Raw genomic sequence first — 20,081 nt, forward strand, 5'->3', positions numbered from 1 at the left:
TGACCCGGAACTACAATGTACTTGCTGTTTCAATGCCCACCTTGATTCATTATGACATGTCCAAGTCTGGTAGGCATGGCTCTGCCATTGTGAAAGAATAGTACGGAAAGCTTTGCCCTCATACCAACCCCGTTGTTTGCGTAAACAGTGTCTAGTCACTTGAGAGTTGATTCTGTATAAATCAACAATTCATGTATTTCGGTTCATAGCTGACTTGTACTCATATAATTTCCTTTTCTCAAGAGTGTTTTAAATTCTATACCACTGGCTAAATTAATGACAATATCAATAAAATTATCTTATGAATCAGGGCCATGATTAATAAAGTTCCCTAACATAAAATGACAATGATGTCTCTCAGGTGAATCAGAGACATATATAAAACATAGATATATGAATGGATGAGGGGCTCACACTCAACTTTAACCACAGTTCTTATGGCATGACCCTGTTTGATTCTCATGTTCATGAAGAGATAATTAAAGATATGAGTGCTATCGCAAAATGTGGTGAAGAAACTAGATGGTGCCTGGTTATTTGAAGGAATAGTGTCCGAGGTCCTAAAGGCTTGTCTTCAAATAAGCAGCCATCTAAGGGAGGCATCAACTAAGTCCACACGGAAGAAGCACGCCAGCCTGTGTGATCCAAGGATTGTAAACAATAAAATTCAATTTAAATGATATCAGAGCTTAAATTGTGACGAGCTGGTTTGCAGAAGGTTGTGGATGACGATGGAAACCCCAAATCCCTTTGCAGGGTTCACACATGGATTATTACGCCTCCGGCAAATCCCCTCCGACCACCACTGAGGGACGGAACAGCCTTGTTGCCAGACAGACAGCATGGCAAGTCGATTATGGAAGGTGTAGTTAGGTCAAAATGTAATATCTTATCATTATTTTTCCCTTTGAACCATTTTGAAGTGGTTTCAGTTTAAAAATTTTTAAGTGAAGGGGAAATATACATGGAGGAAGCCCCTGAGGCATCATCTCTCTCCCTGGATCAGGGCCTTGCCATTATTGTAGAGTGGTCTCATTGAAAAGTGGATTATTGCAGATGCAGTTAGATTCACATTGAATATCTTATCATTTGATCACTCTGATTCATTTAAATTTGCTCTACTTTTCAATATTTTCTTTTAAATTGAAGTGTTTACCTGTTTTACTTTGCTGTTGTCATTAAAAAAATGTTTTCTGTGTATGCAATCCAGGATAGGTTACTGGATTAGATTCCTTATGGGTAGGACAGGGGGATTGGGGGAGAAGGGGAGCTACTAACAATGAGCACAAGAACAAACAAAATGTCCTAAAATGGATTGTGGTGATGATTACACAACTCTTCTTGATATGGTTGAACTACCGAGTTGTGTGATATGTGAACTACATGCCAATAAAGCTGTTAAAATTGTTATAATAAAGGATATGGGGAAAATGTGAAAAGAGAGAGAGAATGGGGAGTTCTCTCTCTCTCTGTGTCCTTTCACCTTCTGCATTCTAGGGCTCTGTGCCTGCCTCCAGGGGTCTCCCCACGTTAGCTGCTGGATCCTGAGACTTACTGGTACCCTGCCACATTTCCACTGACTTTGGATCCTCAGGACCCTGCCCCAGCTGGCCTGTGTTTTCTGCACCCTGTTTCACCTTTCTGTGCCATTGGCCTACAGCTACTTGAATCGGAAGAGGGCTCTGGCTAGCATTGGACCTATGGATTTATGTTGGACCAGACCGGGATAAGTTTTGGATATAAGATTACTTCTGGATGCAAACCTCTTTCTTATACAAAAGGCCACAACCTCCAGGAGATGTTACCAGACTATGTCTAGATTGATAGGTTAGGTGCCATCCACCCCACCCCCCACCTCCCTAGGGGTATCTAATTGATGTAATCCCTAACCATCACACAGTGGTCTGATTCTAGAATTCTAGCCTACTAAGCCATGAGAAAATCGTTTGTGAAAGCCTGTAAAACAAATAGTTGTGGTATTTGCGTATAGAAACACTGGATAACCGAAGCAGAAAGCAAGCACTACACCAACAAATCACCAAGGCCTCATTCATTTCCTCTCGCTCTAGTACGTCTTAAACTTCATTGTTATTACAACTTACCCAGGGAACTTGTTAAACGTGAACTTGCCAGGTGACCCCGCACGCGGATGCTACCTTAGTAAGGTTTGTGTGGAGACCAAGAGGCACGGGTGGCGCTATGGGATAGGTGTTGGGCTGCTCGCCGCAAGCCAGTTCAGACCACCAGCCGCTCCAAGGGGAAACACGAGCTTGCTGCTCCCATAAAGACTGGCAGTCAGGAACCCTACGCAATCTCACCATAAGTTGGAATCAACTTGAGGGCAGTGGATTTAGCTTGAGTGTTCAGGGGTGGAGGCCCAAGACATTGACTTTTTTAAAGAGCACCCTGAGGTAGGAGAGGCCACCCCTAACCATGTTGCTGATGAGCTATCAAATGAGCATTGTGCCAATCATATTGAACTGTAAACGAAATGCTTTTGTATCCAGCCTTTCCATAGGTCCCACTAGCGAGCTCACGCACAGCCTGTCAGGAGCCTGATGGCATCTGCAGGCTTCCAGGTGATCCTCCTTCCGAGGGCCCCTTTGGCCCACCTTGGCTTTTTGTAATAGGCGGGCTGACGTGTGATGGTTCAGGTTTGAGAGTTTGTAAATCAGCCCCGCCACTCGATGGTGAAATAACCTTGGAGGGAATATTTTCTCTCTTGGTATGTTCTCACCTCTGAAATGGGAGGCCTTCTTGGTCCATTTAATGGGCACAATTGCAAGGATGTCTGTAAAAGGTACATAGTGCACTGAAAACCACCACCAACAAACTCACTCCCATCGAGTCCGTTCTGACTCATAGTGGCCCCCTAGGACAGGGTACAACTGCCCGTCCGTGTTTTGGAGATTGCAACTGTCCGTGGGGGTAGAAAGCCTCCCCAGGAAAGCCTGAGGTATCCCTGGTGGTTTCTCACTGCTGGCCTCACAGTTAACAGTCCACCTTGGAAACCACTAGAGCTCCCTACCGGGCACATAGAAAGGCTTAATAGATACTAGGTTACTTTTTTTTTTCACTTCTATTAAAGATTCCTGGTAATGCTGTGGGTTAAACATGGGTTCTAACCTCAAGGTCAATGGTTCAAACTCACCAGCCGTTCTGCAGGAGGAAGATGAGGCTGTCGGCTCCTGTGAAGGTTTACAGTCTCAACAAGCCTGCATAGAGTCCTTGTGAGTCAGTATCAATGTGATGGCACTGGGTTTGTGTTTGGTGTCTCCACTTCCATAGTTAATTCATTTATTTTACCTTAAAAGGAAATGAGAAGGAACCATGATAAAGACCCCATAGGCTGACTGTCTTGAAAAGTGAGAGTCTCGTTCTTGAAGTAAGTTAGTGTTTATGAGCAAGTGAATCTGTAGGCCTTATGGTGAAAACCCGATTCAGCTTTCCACTAGCCTGGTGACTCCACTAACCTCCTGGCCCCCAAACATGCTAAAGTTACGAGCAGAATTGGGCGTCCTCAGCGGTGAGCAGGAAGCTTGCCCAGGGACATCTAGGCCATTGGTGGTGGGGAGCATTTGAGGGGCCTCTTCTTGGATGTGGTCGACTGGGAGCCTTTGAAGCTGGCTGCTGTTTCCTTGACAACAGAGTGACATTAGGCATCTTGGCCATTGGTGGTAGAAAATCTTTGCTAGTGGGATGCTTGGCCATCAGTAGTGGGGAGGGTTTGACACTGGGCATCTTGGCCAACGGCAGTGGGGAGGCCTTACCATCCCACAGCCTAACTTTGCCCACCTCAGGCCATCCACCTTCTGGTGTCACAGAGAGGTTTTATAGGTGGCAGCTTTGCCCTCGGGGGCTGGGAGGCTCTCCTGTGGGGCAGCTTTGTCCTCAGCAGTAGGCAGGCTTTGCAGGGGACACCTATGCCCTAGGGTGCCAGGAGGCTTTGCTAGAGGGCAGCTAGACCCTAGGTGTCTGGGAAGGGTTGCAGGTGGTTACATTGGCCATCCGCAGTGGGGAGGGCTTGCTGTTAGTTTGGCCTGTGCTGGCAGGAAGGCTTCACCCACCTGCTTGGGCGATGTTAGCAGACAGGTTTTGAGAGTGGCAGCTTTGCCCTCAGCCTTACGATCAGCTGACTGAGGCTCAAGGTCTTTGAATGTGAGGCAAAGTCCTGACATATTTTTAGCCAGTTTGGGGAGCCATCAGCAGTCTGCCATGTGACCTGCTGGTTTCTTGTACATTCATCGCCATGGCCTGTGATGCTCTTGCCAATCCTGGTTTACAGATGGTTTACACATAGCTTGGCATGGTTTTCAGGTACCACTTGAAAGTGGACAGCAGCAGCACTGCACACCCTTTTGGGGACCTCCCTAAAGGACAGTGATAGAAGTAAAGCCGCCCAATGGACCGAACTTTGGGCAGTACACCTGTGGCTGTTTATTTTGCTTAGGAGGAGAAATGGCCAGATGTGCATTGTATACTGATTCCTGTGTTGTGGCTATTAGTTTGTCTGGATGGTTAGAGACTTGGAAATAGCATGTTTGGAAAACTGGTGACAAGCAGGTGTGGGGAAGAGGTATGTGAATAGATCACACTAAACAGGCAAAAAAAAAAAAGGAGGATATTTGTGTTTCGTGTGAATGCTCATCAAAGAGGACTTCAACAATCACGTGGCTAGGGTGGCATGTTCCGTGGAAATGAGTCATTCTCTTTTTCTAGCCACTCCTGTCATCAGCTGATGGACTCATGGACAAAGGGATCATGTTGGCGGGGTGCAGGTTTTATGTGGGCTCAGCAATCTGAACACCTGCTCACTAACACAGGGAGACCATTCCTGGGTACATCAATCATCAATCTGGTGGCGGATTGGTTACATAGAACCACTTCCATCATGGAAAGGGCAGCATTTGCCCTTACTGGAATAGACACTTAATCTAGACATGGATTTGCCTTCCCCATGCCATGCCTCTGCCCCAAATGACCATCTATACCTTATGACCATCTATACCTTATGACCATCTATACCTTATGACCATCTATACCTTATGACCATCTATACCTTATGACCATCTATACCTTATGACCATCTATACCTTATGACCATCTATACCTTATGACCATCTGTACCTTATGCACCAGAAGGGATTCTGCACGTCATCACTCCAGAACAAGGGCTTCACTGCACAGCCAAGCCGCGTGGCAATGGGCCTGTGCTGTGTGAGCCTATAATATGCTAATTGACCCGCACAACTTTAAGAAGGATTTCAGGAGAGAAACTTTCCTCAAGAGCAGCCCTTCAAGGAATATGTTTTTGGAAATCTCGTGCATGACTGTCAATCAGTTATAGTGCAAAATTTCCGCTGTAAATAAGAAGTGGAGCGAGCTAGAATCAACAGTGTTAACTGGGTTCTCATGAATGGTGCTTGGTTTTCACTCCGTTTGTGTTTCCCTCACGGCCATATCGGCTGTAAGGAAGAGTCTAGATTGGAATAGGCCCACCTCATTGTGGTGCTCTTACTAGAGGTGGGGTTCATAGTGTTAAATATCCCCAAAGGAATCAGTAGGAAAACAACAAAAATAGAAATGCTAAGCAAAATATTGTAATTAAATAACGTTAATGAAATCCATATATGTATATATACACACATATATGGATATAATCTTCTGGGAAGCTGACAAGTCACACAAATAATAAGGTCTTTTCTGAATGTATAAACTTCTATAGTGTCAGGGGTTTGCCTCTTTATTTTTGTGTCTCTTACATTTACTAGACGTGGCAGTTACATAATCTGGTGTTAATTTGGAACTTGAGAGGATTAAGAGTGAAGGGGTGGAGTCTACTCTGTCATTTGGGTCATAGCCAATGAGGCCTCTGTGTGGGCATGGCCTTCTCCTGAGAATTCTGTGAACTCCTGTAGTTTCCTCCTTGGAGGCAGGAGGCAGTCTCTCTCTGCTCACTTCCTGTGAGACATCCCTGAGGGGAAGCCACATGGACCTGGGTGCTGGAGCAGCTGTGTGGAGACCCTGCCAGCTGTGAGATGCTTACACCACCACTGGATTCAAAGACTTTCTGCCCACGGGCCTGTGATCATCCTGCATTCAGCGTCATTGCATGTGTTTCATGAGTCTGAAGAGGACATTAATGACTGGTATTGGACATATGAGTTAATATTGGACTTATGGACTTAGACTGGACTGGGTTGGGATGCTTTCTTAATGTACAATTACCATTTATATAAAATTCTCTCTTATACACATATTAGTGTCCATGGATTTGTTTATCTAGTCTACCCAGACTAACATACTATGTGATTACTGATTGTTCTGAAACTGAATGAGACTAATTCACCAGAAATTTAGTTATCACATGTGCAATGCCCTCTCTGTTTAAAAATACAAAAACCTGGAATTGTCATTAAGCATTTCTCTTACAATATTCAAAGATTCAGAAATAAAAATATGTGAAAGGGTTTTATTTTAACATAAAAATGTAATGAACAAATTTCAATGAGGTAATAAGACCAGGCTTAAGTAATTTGCCTCTCCAAAGCAAGATTGGTTTAATTGTCTTGGTAACTGAGGTGCACAGTACCTTTTCCACCAGGTAGTTTATTGCTTGGATCTCAGGGTCCTATTCACAGAGGGATCGGTGTGTTTTACACATGTGCCTGCACGCATGACTGTGTGGGTATGTAGGTATGTGTGGGTATGTGGGTATGTAGGTATGTTCCTCATTACGTGGAAACATTGGTCTTAGTTAATCGTGGAACACTTTTAATATAGTGTATGATGACAGTATCCACCATGGATGTATGCAAGCCAGCTTTATGTTTAAAAATAGCTTTGGTTGTCATGGTGGAATACAGATAAAAGAGGCACATCACAAAAAAACAGAGGTCAACTACTATGTTGTTGAAGAGGGATTTAAAATGATAAATCTGTACAAATTCTTAAAAATTGATTTGTAAACGAGATACAGTTTGATAGGAACTGAGAATGATGAATGCCAAGGATGAAGGAGAAATGCAGACTGGCCTGGAGAGGCCATGTCATCGCAGGAAATCTCCCTAATAAAGAAAAAGCAAAAGATGGGAGAAAATGACGTACTTACCAGAACCTTTATTTAGATTACAGGGCCACCTGATACTCATTGGGGTATTTCACTGTCATTGGGTTTTGTGGCCATTTATTTCTTCATGTGTTGTTCTAAGAGCTCTTTTTAAAAAAATTCTATTTCTCAGTATGTTCTATTTAGAGCCCAAATAACAGAAAGGCTGAAAAAATTCCCTTTCATGCCTTTTTGGCCCCTGCATCATATCGTACAATGAGAAATTGATTTCAAGTATCCTGTGGAGGTGTATTTTTTTCTTTGCTTTTTTTTTATCCCAAGGAAGCCAGCTTTAATGGCCTGGCCACAAAATGACAAAATGTTCTCATGAACACCAGTGCGGAAGGGAGCGCCCCATGAGAGGGATGGCAGAGGTTTTTCTCAAATTTCATTTCGCCAACGTCTAAGCGAGAGATGGATACTACAATCTTCCCTTTTCAATTCACATAGATTGTCAGTAATGGCTTTCTTGAATTAGTACATTTGAACCCAATTTAGAAAAAAAATATATATATATATATTATATAGTTCTATATAGACTGGAGGATGGAAATGCCTTCTTTTTACAAGAGAGGAAGTTCAAGGAAATAACACCACAAGAATTCTTCTCTTTAAGTCTACTGCTGTAAAGTCACCTCCCGATGATTCTTGCAGCTAATAACGACACCGTATGTTTTGATGGTACTTGGTAGTTTCCCCAGGGGAGGGCTGGTCTTTAGTTCATGGGAACCTCCCAATGAGACTGCGAAGTACAAGTGGAAGACCTTGGTGGTCAGATGACATAATAGGAACAAACCCTCAGTCTGGGTCAGCCTACTTTTTGCAAGCAGAATGGTTCTCAGGGTAAATGATTCGATCTAGTCCATTAGAATAAAAAATAATCCGTGCCCTGCTTTCCAGATCTTCATCTTGTTTAACATTCACCATCAATTTTGATGTGACTATTATCATTTTAATTCTCACTTTACAGACGAGGAAACCAAAGTTCACACACGATACATGACTGTGCTAGTCTGGGTAAACCAGGGAAACAAATCCGCAGAAATTCATACGTATAAGAGAGAAGTGAGAGTTTTATATAAAGGGTAAATGTACATTAAGAAAGCATCCCAACCCAGTGCTGCCCAAGCCCACAAGTCCAACATTAGCCCATATGTCTGACACCAATCCACAAAGTCCTCCTCCATCTCACAAAACAGATGCAATGATGCTGACTGCAGGAGGAAAGTCGAGTCAGTGAACGTGTAAGCATCTCAGCGCTGGCAGTGGTCTCCACACGGCTGCTCCAGCACCCAGGGCTGCTTTCGGGATAGATCCATGTGGCTTCTCCTCGGGGATGCCTTGCAGGAGGTGAGCCTTGCCAGCTGAAGCAGGGAACTGACTAAAGCAGCTGCACCCTGGTGCGACCATCACAAAGCAAGAGACCTGAGAACTCGAAAGGTGAGGTTGACCGAGCGATTTATCTCGCCACCCTTCAGTTAACCCCACATGTGTTTATCAAATAGGTTGCCACAATAAACCTTAACTATCTCAGTGACACTAGCCTTCGGCTGTGGCAGACCCAGGATTGAATCCCTGTCCTTTGATTCCTTGTCTATTCACTCCAATGCTGTCCAAATAATTACCAGAATGTTTAGCAATTCTCCTTGTTAGGGGCTACATGTTCCTAGCTGTGTCTTTCATAAGAAGTGCTTCATTTCATTTACATGCTCCTGAGCCAGCATCTCTAAGTGACTGAGAGAGTTGACCTAGAAAAGAGCGGGGCGAATCCACATTTAGATAGCTCTGAGTTTTGTTTTCACTTACTTTAATATATTGCTCCTTCTAAGCAGCATGGAGTCAAAGGCTGGTTTGGCACAGAATAATGTTGTAAAATTTATTTTGATTTGATCTGTTTCACTTTTTTGTCAAAATCTCTGTTTTCTCTGTTCCACAATAGGATGCTGATTTTAGTTGTTTATAATTGTGCTCACTACTATGGTCCTTATTAATATCAAGAACAAACAGTAATTCGATGTGATCAGGTTACTTTGGGCCCTCTTGTGAGTAAGTAGACACTTCATTCCTGTTTTATCAATTACAACCATGGTGACCCCACGTACAATGGAAAGAAACTCTGCCAAGTTGTGTGTTCTCCCAGGATAGGTTGCATATTGGACCATTGAGGACCCTAGAGTTTTCACTGGCTGCTTTTAAAAATTTTATAACTTGTCTTTTCTTAGAAGTATTATTGAAACCTATTCAGCATCGTAGAAATGTACATGACTCCATTGACAGATGAATCATGTGGGAACTTGAACCTGGGTCTCCTGCATTCAAGAATTATATCAATGAACCACCACTGTCTCCTAGGTTACTGCTTATAGTCCTTTATGAACTTCATTGACTTTTAAGGAGCACTGATGACGGAGTGGTTATGCATAAGCTACTGAATGCACGGTTAGCAGGGTAAGACCAGCAGCCAGTCGACAGGAGAAAGATGAACCATTCTACTCCCATAAAAAGTCACTCTCTGAGAAACGCAGAGGGACAGTTCCACCTTATCATATGGGATCCTGATGAGTCAGCACCAACTTGATGGCAATGAGCTTGGTTTTTGTTTTTACTGCAGCAAATGTGAGATTTTAACCCCTGTAATCATACGGACCTACCAAAACATTCCAGTCTTGTGGGAAATATTTGTAGTATTGGGGATACCTTGTACATTGGAATCTTATGGTGGTTGGCTAGTTTGGGGTCTTTTTACAGTAATAAAACTGTTAGTTTGGGTAGACTAGAGAAATAAATGCATAGACACTCATGTGTACAAGAAAGAGCTTTATATACAAGAGCAATGTATTATTGAGAAAACATCCCAGCCCAGTCCAGATCAAGTCCATAAGCCCAATATGAGCCCACATGTCCGATACCAATCAATAAATCCTCTTCAGACTCGCGAAACACAGCCAATGACGCCGAGTGCAGGACAATCTGTGCATCGTTCCAGTTTGAGAGTGTAGGCTGCCAAGGTGAGCACTTGCTTTTGTTTCAGGTCTCTCGGGGGAATAGGATGTGTACATATTTTCAAAAGAGTCCACACTGCTTTATCAGGGACCAGAGTGCCAGCGTCTTCCCCATTGTGGAAATAACTTTTCCACCCACTTAGCTGCATATCCTTTGTGACTCTTCATTTGAAATATGGTCTCTTGTAGCTCCTATACCTGGTAATTGACGGCAACAGCTCTTGCTTCTAGATGTAGATCTTCTATATTGCTTAGGAAAGTAGGTGTAGGCACATGCATGTTGACAAGCATTCAACAAAAAGTTGGGCACTAAAATTTGCTAATTACCAATTGAAGGGAAAGGCCGCAGATAATTATAATCCTCACTTGTTTACCCTAACTGCTAAGCAAGCGCAGGTTGCTAAAAGGAAATAATATTGCTCAATTCTGGGGCAGTTTTCACTTTTACCTGCTTATTTTATTTAACTAGAAGCTCTTCATAGTTCCATCATTGCTAAATAAACACCCGTGATTACGACTTCTGAGAGTCATTAATGTGTTGCCCTCATCTCACATGATTCACAACAGGGATTCATGTTAGTCTCTTCTCTGGCATCAGACGAAAGTGACTCTGTGGCTCACTGGATGGACTATGTATGGAGATGGTATCCACTTAAACAGTTTACCAACCATTTTATTTTGTCCGCTGGTCCAGCCTAGGAAATGCAGACATTATAGGATATACTCTGAAAAGCCCACATGTGGATGTGGGAGGGAGATATTCTGTGAGCTAAACATGCTTGGCTAGGGTCAGGGTTCCCCTTGGGAATCAAGTGGTAGCATGGTGACACTTCCTTAGGGGTGTGGCTTTTGTAGAAGAGCAAGATTCCTGTCACTGCCACTTTGCCTTCCCCGTCCCTAGGATTCTACTGGGGCTTGTGCCTGCCTCCATGGGTGGTCCCATGTGGGTCCCCAGACCCTGAGAGGTGCTGGTGCCCTGACATGCATGCACCAACCCTCGATCCATGTGGCCTTGCACTCACCAGCCTGTGAGGTCCCTGCTTCCTGCTCCACTTTTCTGTGGCAACTCCCTGTGGCTATGTGAGTCTGAAGAGAGCCGGACAGCATTGAACCTGTGGACTTGAGGTGGACTGGACTGGGGCGACTCCTTGATGTAAAATTTTCTCTTGATCTGAAGTTCTTTCTTGTACACTGATCAGTGTCCTCATTTGTTTTTTTTGGACAACTCAGCCTAACACAGTGAATTTGGTTACTAACACTTGCCTGTTTAATTTAGAGGAAAGTTTACTTTCCTGTTTTTCTTTTTGAATACACTAATCAGTTTAGTCGAAATGATTAATGTTTCGATCCTTTATGGATAGTTCCTAAGTCACTATTTGGCTTCTTTTTTCCCATAGACTATATAGAAAAAAAATTAAAACAAATGTATTATAAAGCTTTAATATTGTCTGATGTCATCGTAGAAATAATGTTTTATTAAATAAGTAATTAATATTATTGAGAAATTGCATAGTACCTACCAGAGATTTCTTGTGTGTCTCTATGTATTTGCCCATTTTATAGTTAAGTAACTCCTTTAAAGTCTATTTTTCTAGGGAGCTTGCCTGACTGTGAAATGAAGAATCAAAAACTCTGTATTTTATCTTTTTATAAAAAACAAACAAAAAAGCATCCTATAGAGTCTTACCGATTGAAAACGTACAATTCAGTGACTTAATATAGTCAGAGAGTTGTGCAACTGTCCCCATAATAAGTTTTGGGACATTTCCATTCCCCCAAAAAGAAGCTCTCTTAATTTGTATAACCCAAGCCCTGTTTCCTTCTCAGCCCTGAACCATAACAAACAAACAAAACAACCCACCCAGTTGATTCTAGCTCATCATGACCCTATTTGTTGCAGCAGAAGCAGGTCATCGGTTTCTTTCTTTTTAAGTGTCACTGGGTGAATTAGAACCACCAACCTTGTGGTCAGTAATTAGGTTAGTAGTCCAGTATTTAGCTGTCTGACCACACGAGAACTCTAGGCAATTACTAAACTCCTGTCTGTCTCCATGAACTTTCCTCTTGAGTACATTTCATATAAATGGGATCATACAGTATGTAGTCCTTTGTGATTGATTTCTTTCAGTAAGCATAATGTTGGCAAGGTTCAGCATCACTCTTGTGGCCTGCATACCAGTCCTTCTTTTCTATTATTATTAAATAATATGGAGATGCCACATATCATCCGTCCACTTATCAATTGACACATACTTGAAGTTTTTCTACCTTTTTACAATAATGAGTGATGTTTCTATGTGCATTATGTACAATGTTATATGGATACATGCCTTCCTCTCCTGTGGGGCTATACTTAGGAATGAGCTAGCAAGAGCTTATTGGCTTTTTGTAAAGCTTCTTTGTAGAAATCTCTATTCAGAACCTTATTCATGTTTAGATGACTTATCTTTGATTATTAAAGTGTAAAGCTTCTTTATATAGTCTAAAGTCCCTTTTCAGTTATACCCACATGTCTCTGGGAACAAGAAGCCAAATGGTGATTTAGGAACTATCTATAAAGGATCAAAATGCTAATCATTTAGACTAGATTGATTGGTGTATTCAAAAAGAAAAATAGAAAAATAAAATTTCCTCCAAATTAAACAAGCAAGTGTTAGCAGCCAAACTCGCGGTGTTAGTAGCAATAGCTATCACCATTCATGCCATTCGGACACTATATGGGGTTACGGGGGCTGTAAATATTTATAGGAGCAGATTGACTCATCTTTTCCCCTTGGGTTGACTGGTGGATTTGAACCATCCACCTTGTGGTTAGCAGTCCAACTCTTTCCTGACTGTGCTGCTGGGGCTCCATTTTATACATATAACTTACAAAAATCTTCTCTCAGTCTGGGGGCCTCTTAATTTTTGTAACAATGCCCTTTGAAGCACATAGTTTATGTCTGTCCAACTTGTTTATATATTTACTTTGATGGCTGGTCTTTTATTATCATATCTATGAAGTCATTGCTTAATGGTAGTAAGATATGAAGGCTTACATCTATATTTTTATAAGACTTTATTATATTATTAGAGTTTATATTTAAGTCTATAGTCTATTATGTTAATTTTTGTACATTGTGTGAAGCAAGGGCCCAAATTAAGTTATTTCTGTCTCTCTTTGTATATGGTTATCCAATTGTGTCAGAAAATTTGCATAAAATATTATATATTATGGTTATAATGTAATGGTTTTAGCAAAAGTCTATTTATATATGTGATAACTATTTTACAAGGAATAATAGTTCTCCTGTCTTACCTAAATTTTAATGTGTAGCTATTTGAACCAACCACAAAAACTCCTCTTGAGTTTAGAAAAAAGTAAGCTAGGTTTCAATTAATGACGTACATTTTTAATTAGATAATATTGACTCTAAAATTTTATGTGCTTGTGGTAGTTACATAATTTCACGAAGATATAAAAATGTAGGTGTGGAGTCTAGCCTGTCAATCAGGTTACACCTTGATGGTGCCTCCTTGTGGGCGTGACTCTCATAACGAAGGTCCTGTGAACTTCCCTTTTCTTTCTGCCTTCACCTTCCTGTTTTGAGCCTCGCTGAGACCTGCCAGAGTTCTGTGATGCTTCCACCACCATTCGGTCCACGAGACTTTGCATCCATAAGCCTGTGGTCTTCCTGCATTCTGCACCATTGCATGTAGCTGCATGAGTCTGAAGAGTTATTTATGGACTAGTATCAGACTTATCGACTTGAGTTGTACTGGGCTGGGATGTTTTCCTGATATATAATGACTTCTTGAGATAAAGCTCTTATTCATATATGAGTGTTTCTGGATTTGTTTCTCTAGTCAACCAGGCTTAACACAATGCTAAACACTTTGTTTAGCCTCTTAAAGTGCTTGAACTCACTGGCACTGATTCAATATTGACTTATAGTAACCCTAAAGGACAGGGTAGAATTGCCCCTGTAGGTTTCCAAACCTCTTTATGAGAATAGAAAGCCCCGTTTCTCTCCTGTGAAACAGCTGGTTGTTTTGAACTTCTGACCTTGAGGATCACAGCCCAAAGAGTAATCCCTATGCCACCAGGGCTCCCTCCTCACAAATTAGATAGGCATGGTTATTATCCCATTTCAAAGATGGTTAAACTGAAGCACATGGACTTTGTCCACCTCGGAAGAAGTAGAGGTGCCATGACAATCACAGACACCTGGTTCAGAGGCTGCTTTATTCATCAAGTGGGGATGTTACTGAAAACCTACCATTTGCCATCAACTGGGTTCTGACAAGGAAATTACTTAGCAGAGCCTTGTAAGTCGTAAATACTAAATGCCTGAGGAGTCTCATTGTTATGATTTTACTATTCTAAGTGTGGATTAGTAAGTATACCACCACAGCTAAGGGGACATGTGTATGCTACCTGTGGTGTTGTACTATTCTAGACGCATGACTAGTCCCCCTACTACATCATTGGAAAACAGAAAAACTTGTGTGGGAAGAGTGAAAAGAGCTAGAAATATAAGAAATCAGAACATTATAGCTTATTTACCTAACATTCATGGGATTATCGCTATGTGCAGATCACTAGAATCGAAGGTAGAGGGAATTAATCGAGTGTGGTCGCACCTGCATGGGAGCTGCGTTAGCATCACAGACAAGTACGTGATTACCTGCGAGAATAGACACAGAGAGAGGCGTGCTGAGGGTGGCTTGCACGCAACTGGCTAGATCCCACGTTGCAAATGACAGTCTTGGTGTGGAGGTATTCATGAAGGGAATCAAAGCTTCACAATGATGAAGCAATTGAAACCAGACATGGAAATTTGGTGGCATGCCAGTCATGGAAAGTAGTGACATGTCAGATGTGGAAACTTGATGATATGCTTATGCATGTTATTTTTCATTTTAGAATAAACTAATATCACGTATTTCAAAATGCTTACTGTCATTGTCGTTGGGTGCTGTGGAGTTGGTGCCACCACAGTAGAACTGCCCCACTGGGGATTCTTGCCTGTAATCCTTTTGGAAACGGAATCCCAGGCTTTCCTCCTCTGAAATTCTGAAAGAGAATTAAAAGACATTATGGATTTAAATCAGTAAGCACGATTCTTGTCAAAGGTACAATGGCCAAAAAATAGGAAACTTACTGGGCTGATAGAAATGACTCAGGTGATGAATGCATGGGTATACAAGGAGACTTACAAATGTACTGGGAAAATACAATGAACTCTTATTTCCATTTTTTTCTCCACTAACTCTTTCAAGCCCTACATAACTGGAACCTAAATGAAATCCAGTGTCGGCAAGCCATCACCATTCACAATAGCACTATAGGACAGAGTTAGACTCCCCCAGAGGATCCCCAAGGTTGTGGGGTAAGTTTGCAAAAGGAAAGGACTTTCCAGTGAACGACTTGTATGCGGCTTTGGGGATGGCAAATGATTCCTAAAGAGGGGCTTGAAATGTTCGAATTCAGCATCCGTGTCAAATACGCTGATAGAATCGGCATGTAACAGGTCAGTCTAGGATAAAGGCAAACAAATTAAAGTCTATTAAATCTTTACTCTCAGTGTGTTGGTTGGGAGGCAGGGCTTGGAGACTCTGCTGAACTTAAGAGCATGCAAGTTAAAGGACTAAAGAGACAATAGAACCATGTTTTCTAAGTTCGCTCCTCATTGGGACAGAGTTCCAAGGAAGAAATTGATAAAAAAGGTTTAAAATCCTTAAACTGGAAGCATTCTGTGCATCATAAAATTAGTGGTAAGTGTACCAGGATTTTTTTTAATCATTTAAAAATGTGTTGCTGGAAAAAAATTACTTCAGGATTTATAGTCTAGTGGAAAAGATAAACGTGTCTAAACACAACGGACTTCTATAATGCCACACCCTAAATATTTGTTGTCTAAATGAAGGAATCAAGAAAGAGCCAGAAAGAAGCATTAGTAGGACTGAAGATGCCACTCTATTTTCAATGCAGCCGTAAAAGCAGAAAGAGACTAAATGGCAGTAAGTGGGAAGGAGCAGACAGCTCCCACCTCCCTGGGGAAATTGCTGAGAACCGAACCTCATACAGTGCCTGGCAAACCATAGACAATGTTCGTGTTTGCTAAACAGAATCATTAATGTAACGTCTGCCTGGATTGTTTTTCCCCTCCCCGGGTCTCTGATAGGAAGCTACTTTCTAGATAAAATTGAGTATAACAAGCTGCTTCTGACACTTAAACACTAAGACTTTGGGAAGAAAAATTCGATTTTCCTTCAACAAACCTTCACCTTACATAGCGTGGGTGGTTGAGGGGGTTGGGCTAGGAGCTGCCCTCAGGTCACCAAGTCACAGAGCAGTTCAGCTGGGATCTCAGTGTCCACACAGAGATTCAGGGGGATGTTTTTCAAACGCAAATTCTGGTTCTGTATGTCTGAGCTTGGCCAGATATCCTGCATTCCTAACAAGCTCCTGGTGGATTCTGAGTTGGAATCCCTGGTGGCATTTGGGAAAGCCAGGCCCAGAGGAGCCCTGGATTTCTAAGCAGCAGGCGGAAGGAGCAGAGATGATGTGGTGGCAAGCACTGACCTTGCGTCAGAAGATGGCTGTGTGATCACAGATGAGTAGTTAACGTTCCGGAATCCAAACTGCCTCATGAGGGACACGTGTGGAATACTGCTGCTGCTGATAGGTGTGAACCTCGGAGCCAATACGTAACAGCTGGACGACAGCAGACGGAACACAGGCAAGTCCTGTGCAATCCTCACGGTCGTTGCTCAGTTTGGGTCCATTGCTACAGGTGGTCCGTCGCCTTGAGGGTCCCCGTCCCTTTTTGTTGCCCTCCACTTTACCAAGTAGGTTGCCCTTTTCCGGGGATGGGTCTCTCCTGATAACACGTCCAAAGTCCACAAGAAGAAGTCTTGTCTTCCTCACTTCTAAGGAGCATTCTGGCTGTACTTGATCCAAGACAGATTTGTTTCTTCCTCTGGCATTCCATGGTTTCTTCCAAAATTAGACACCACAATTCAAAGGCATCAGCGACTCTCCAGTCTTAATTACTCATTGTTCAGCTTCGACGTGCATAGGAGGCCATCGAAACGATCGTGGTTTGAGTCAAGTGCACCTTAGTCTTCAAAATGGCATCTTTGCTTTCTAACACTTGAAAGAGACCTTTTGCCGCAGACTTTCTCAATGCCAGATGTCATTTGATTTCATAACTACTGCTCCCAGTGTTGTTGACTGTGCATCCAAGTAAAATGAAACGCTTGATACTTCAATCGTTTCTTCATTTATCATGATATTGCTCATTGGTCCAATAGGGAGAATTTTTTCTTTGTGTTGTGGTATAATTGATACTGAAACTGAAGTCTTCAACCTTCATCCGAAATAAGAATATATCTACATATATAAACAACAACAAGAGGCTTCCTGGGAGGAAGGGTGGGGAGGGAGGGCATGAGGGGGGCTGACATCAAAGAACGAAAATGTGTTGAAACTTATTGTCATGGCAATTGTACAATTATGTTTGATACATTTGAATTGTGGAATGTTGTGACATCTGTCAAAGCTCTCAATAAAATGGTTAATAATAAAAAAAGAAAAACAAACAGAAAGTGCTTCCATTCCACGATGCTTTCAGTGCTATCTGCATATCAGAGGTTGTAGTGAATCTTCTTATATGATGCCACGTTCTTTATATATTGCAGCTCTCTGATTATTTGTTCAGCAACCAGACTGAATGCTGAGTGAAAAGATACACCCTGATGCACATCTTTCTTGATTTTAAATCATGTGGCATCCCCTTGTTATGCTCAAATGGCAACCACTTGATCCATGGATAGGTTCTACATGAACACACTTCAAGGGTCCCAGAATTCCCATTCTTCACAAAGTTATTAATAATTTTTATGACCCATATAGTAAAATACATGATCAATAAAGCACTTCCAATTTTTCTAGAGTTATACTTCATACATTGCACATTCTGATTATTAATGGCTGTTTCCAGCTATTTGTCCTCATTTTGAGTCATGCTGCCTCAGGAAAGGAAGGGCCTGAGAGCTTTGGTTTCCAGTCTGCCTTGCTGAAGCAGCTCTTCACCGGTTATCTTTGAAATACCTTCCAATCTGAGGTGCTCTGATCCTGTATCCGAGAATGGTCTGCTGCTATTCATAAGGCTTCCAAAGGCCATTTCAATCTGCCCACCACATTTGATTCAATGGGTGTCTGAAATACTGGTGCCACGGGAACACAGAAGCCACTGGGCTACAGCAAGCTCACGGACAAATATTGGGCACGTGATAAGAGCAGTAGGACAAAGAAGATCATTGTGAGAATTAAATGAATAACCATATAAAATTTACAAGTGGACTTGTTGAGATTAGGTTCTGCACAGTCAGTTCTGACCTAGCGATCTTATGTAGGACAGAACAAAATACTGCTCCATCCTACTCTGTCCTCACCACCATTGCTATGTTTGCGCCCATTGGTTCAGCCACTCTGTCAATCTATCCTTGAGAGTCTCGGGTTTTTTTGCTGACCGTCTACTTTAGCAAGCATGATGCTATTTTTAGGGACTGGTCTCTCTTAATAATATGTACAAAGTAGTTGAGGCAAAGTCTTGCCCTCCTCCCCTCTATGAGCATTCTGACTATACTTTTTCCAAGACAGATTTGTTTGTTCTTTGGAAGTCCATGGTACTTTCAGTATTCTTTTCCAGCACCATAATTCAAGTGCATCGATTCTTATTTGGACTTCCATATTCACTGTCTGACTTTCATATTCATATGAGGTCATGAAAACACCATGGCTTGAGTCAGGGGCACCTTAGTCCTCAAAGTGACATCTTTGCTCCTCAGCACTTTAAAGTAGTCTTGGCAGCAGACTTTCCCAATGTAATACATCATCTAATTTCTTGACAGCTGCCTCCATAAACCCTGGTTTGGGATCCAAGCAAAATTAAATTTGTGACAACTTCCTCCATTAACCATGATGTATATTGGTCCAGATATAAGGACTTAGGTTTTCTTTTTAAGAAGGTAGTATAATGGGCTATGCACTGAGTTGTTGTGTTACTCTGTGTTGACTAGAGAAATAAATCCAGAGACACTCATATGTGTTTAAGAGAGTTTTATATCAAAGAATAATTGTTTATTAAGAAAACATTCCAGCCCAGTCCACATCAAGTCCATAAGTTCAATATTAGCCATATGTCTGATATCTATCTATAAAGTCCTCTTCAGATTCATGAAACACATGCAATGATGCTGAATGCAAGAAGATCACAGGCCAGTGGGTGGAAAGTCTTGTGGATCCAGTGGTGGTGGAAGATCTTAGAGCTGGCAGGGGTCTCCACATGGCTCCTCCAGCTCCAGGGTCTGGCTGCATCAGCGTAGCTCCATCAGGCTCATTGTCAGCAATGTCTTGCAGGGAGTGAGCTTGTGCCCTGCCTCAGGCAAGCTATTTTTCTCCTTAGCGCCTCCAAATGAGGTAATCAAGCTGTCACCCGATTGACAGGCCAAACTCCACCCCTTCATTCTCAAGAGTCTCAAATTGACACCAGATTATGTAACTATTACAGCTACTAACTCTAAGGTCAGATTCAAACCCATCAGATACTCTACAGGTGAAAGACGAGGCTGTGCATCCTGTAAAGGTGTAGACTTGGAAACCCAAAGGAAAGCTCTACTCTGCCCTCTAGGTCACTATGGGTCAGAATGGACTTTATGGCAGGGAGTTTTGAGTTTTACATTGAGTTGCAATCCCCACTGAAGGTTGTAGTCTTTGATTTTCATTAGGTATTTCCTCAAGTTTTCCTTTCAGCGAGCAAAGGTGTGTCATCTGCATATCGTATCATAAGCCCTCCTCTGATTCTGATGCCATGTTCTTCTTTGTATAGTTCATAGTTCTTCATGTAGTTGTGGAGAGCTTAGTTAATAGTAAGTGCTTTGTAAATGATTGTTTACTTGGAGTAATAGCTCAAGTCATGTGC

This window comes from Tenrec ecaudatus, chromosome 6 (genome assembly GCF_050624435.1).
Source record: "Tenrec ecaudatus isolate mTenEca1 chromosome 6, mTenEca1.hap1, whole genome shotgun sequence".
Classification (NCBI taxonomy): domain Eukaryota; kingdom Metazoa; phylum Chordata; class Mammalia; order Afrosoricida; family Tenrecidae; genus Tenrec; species Tenrec ecaudatus.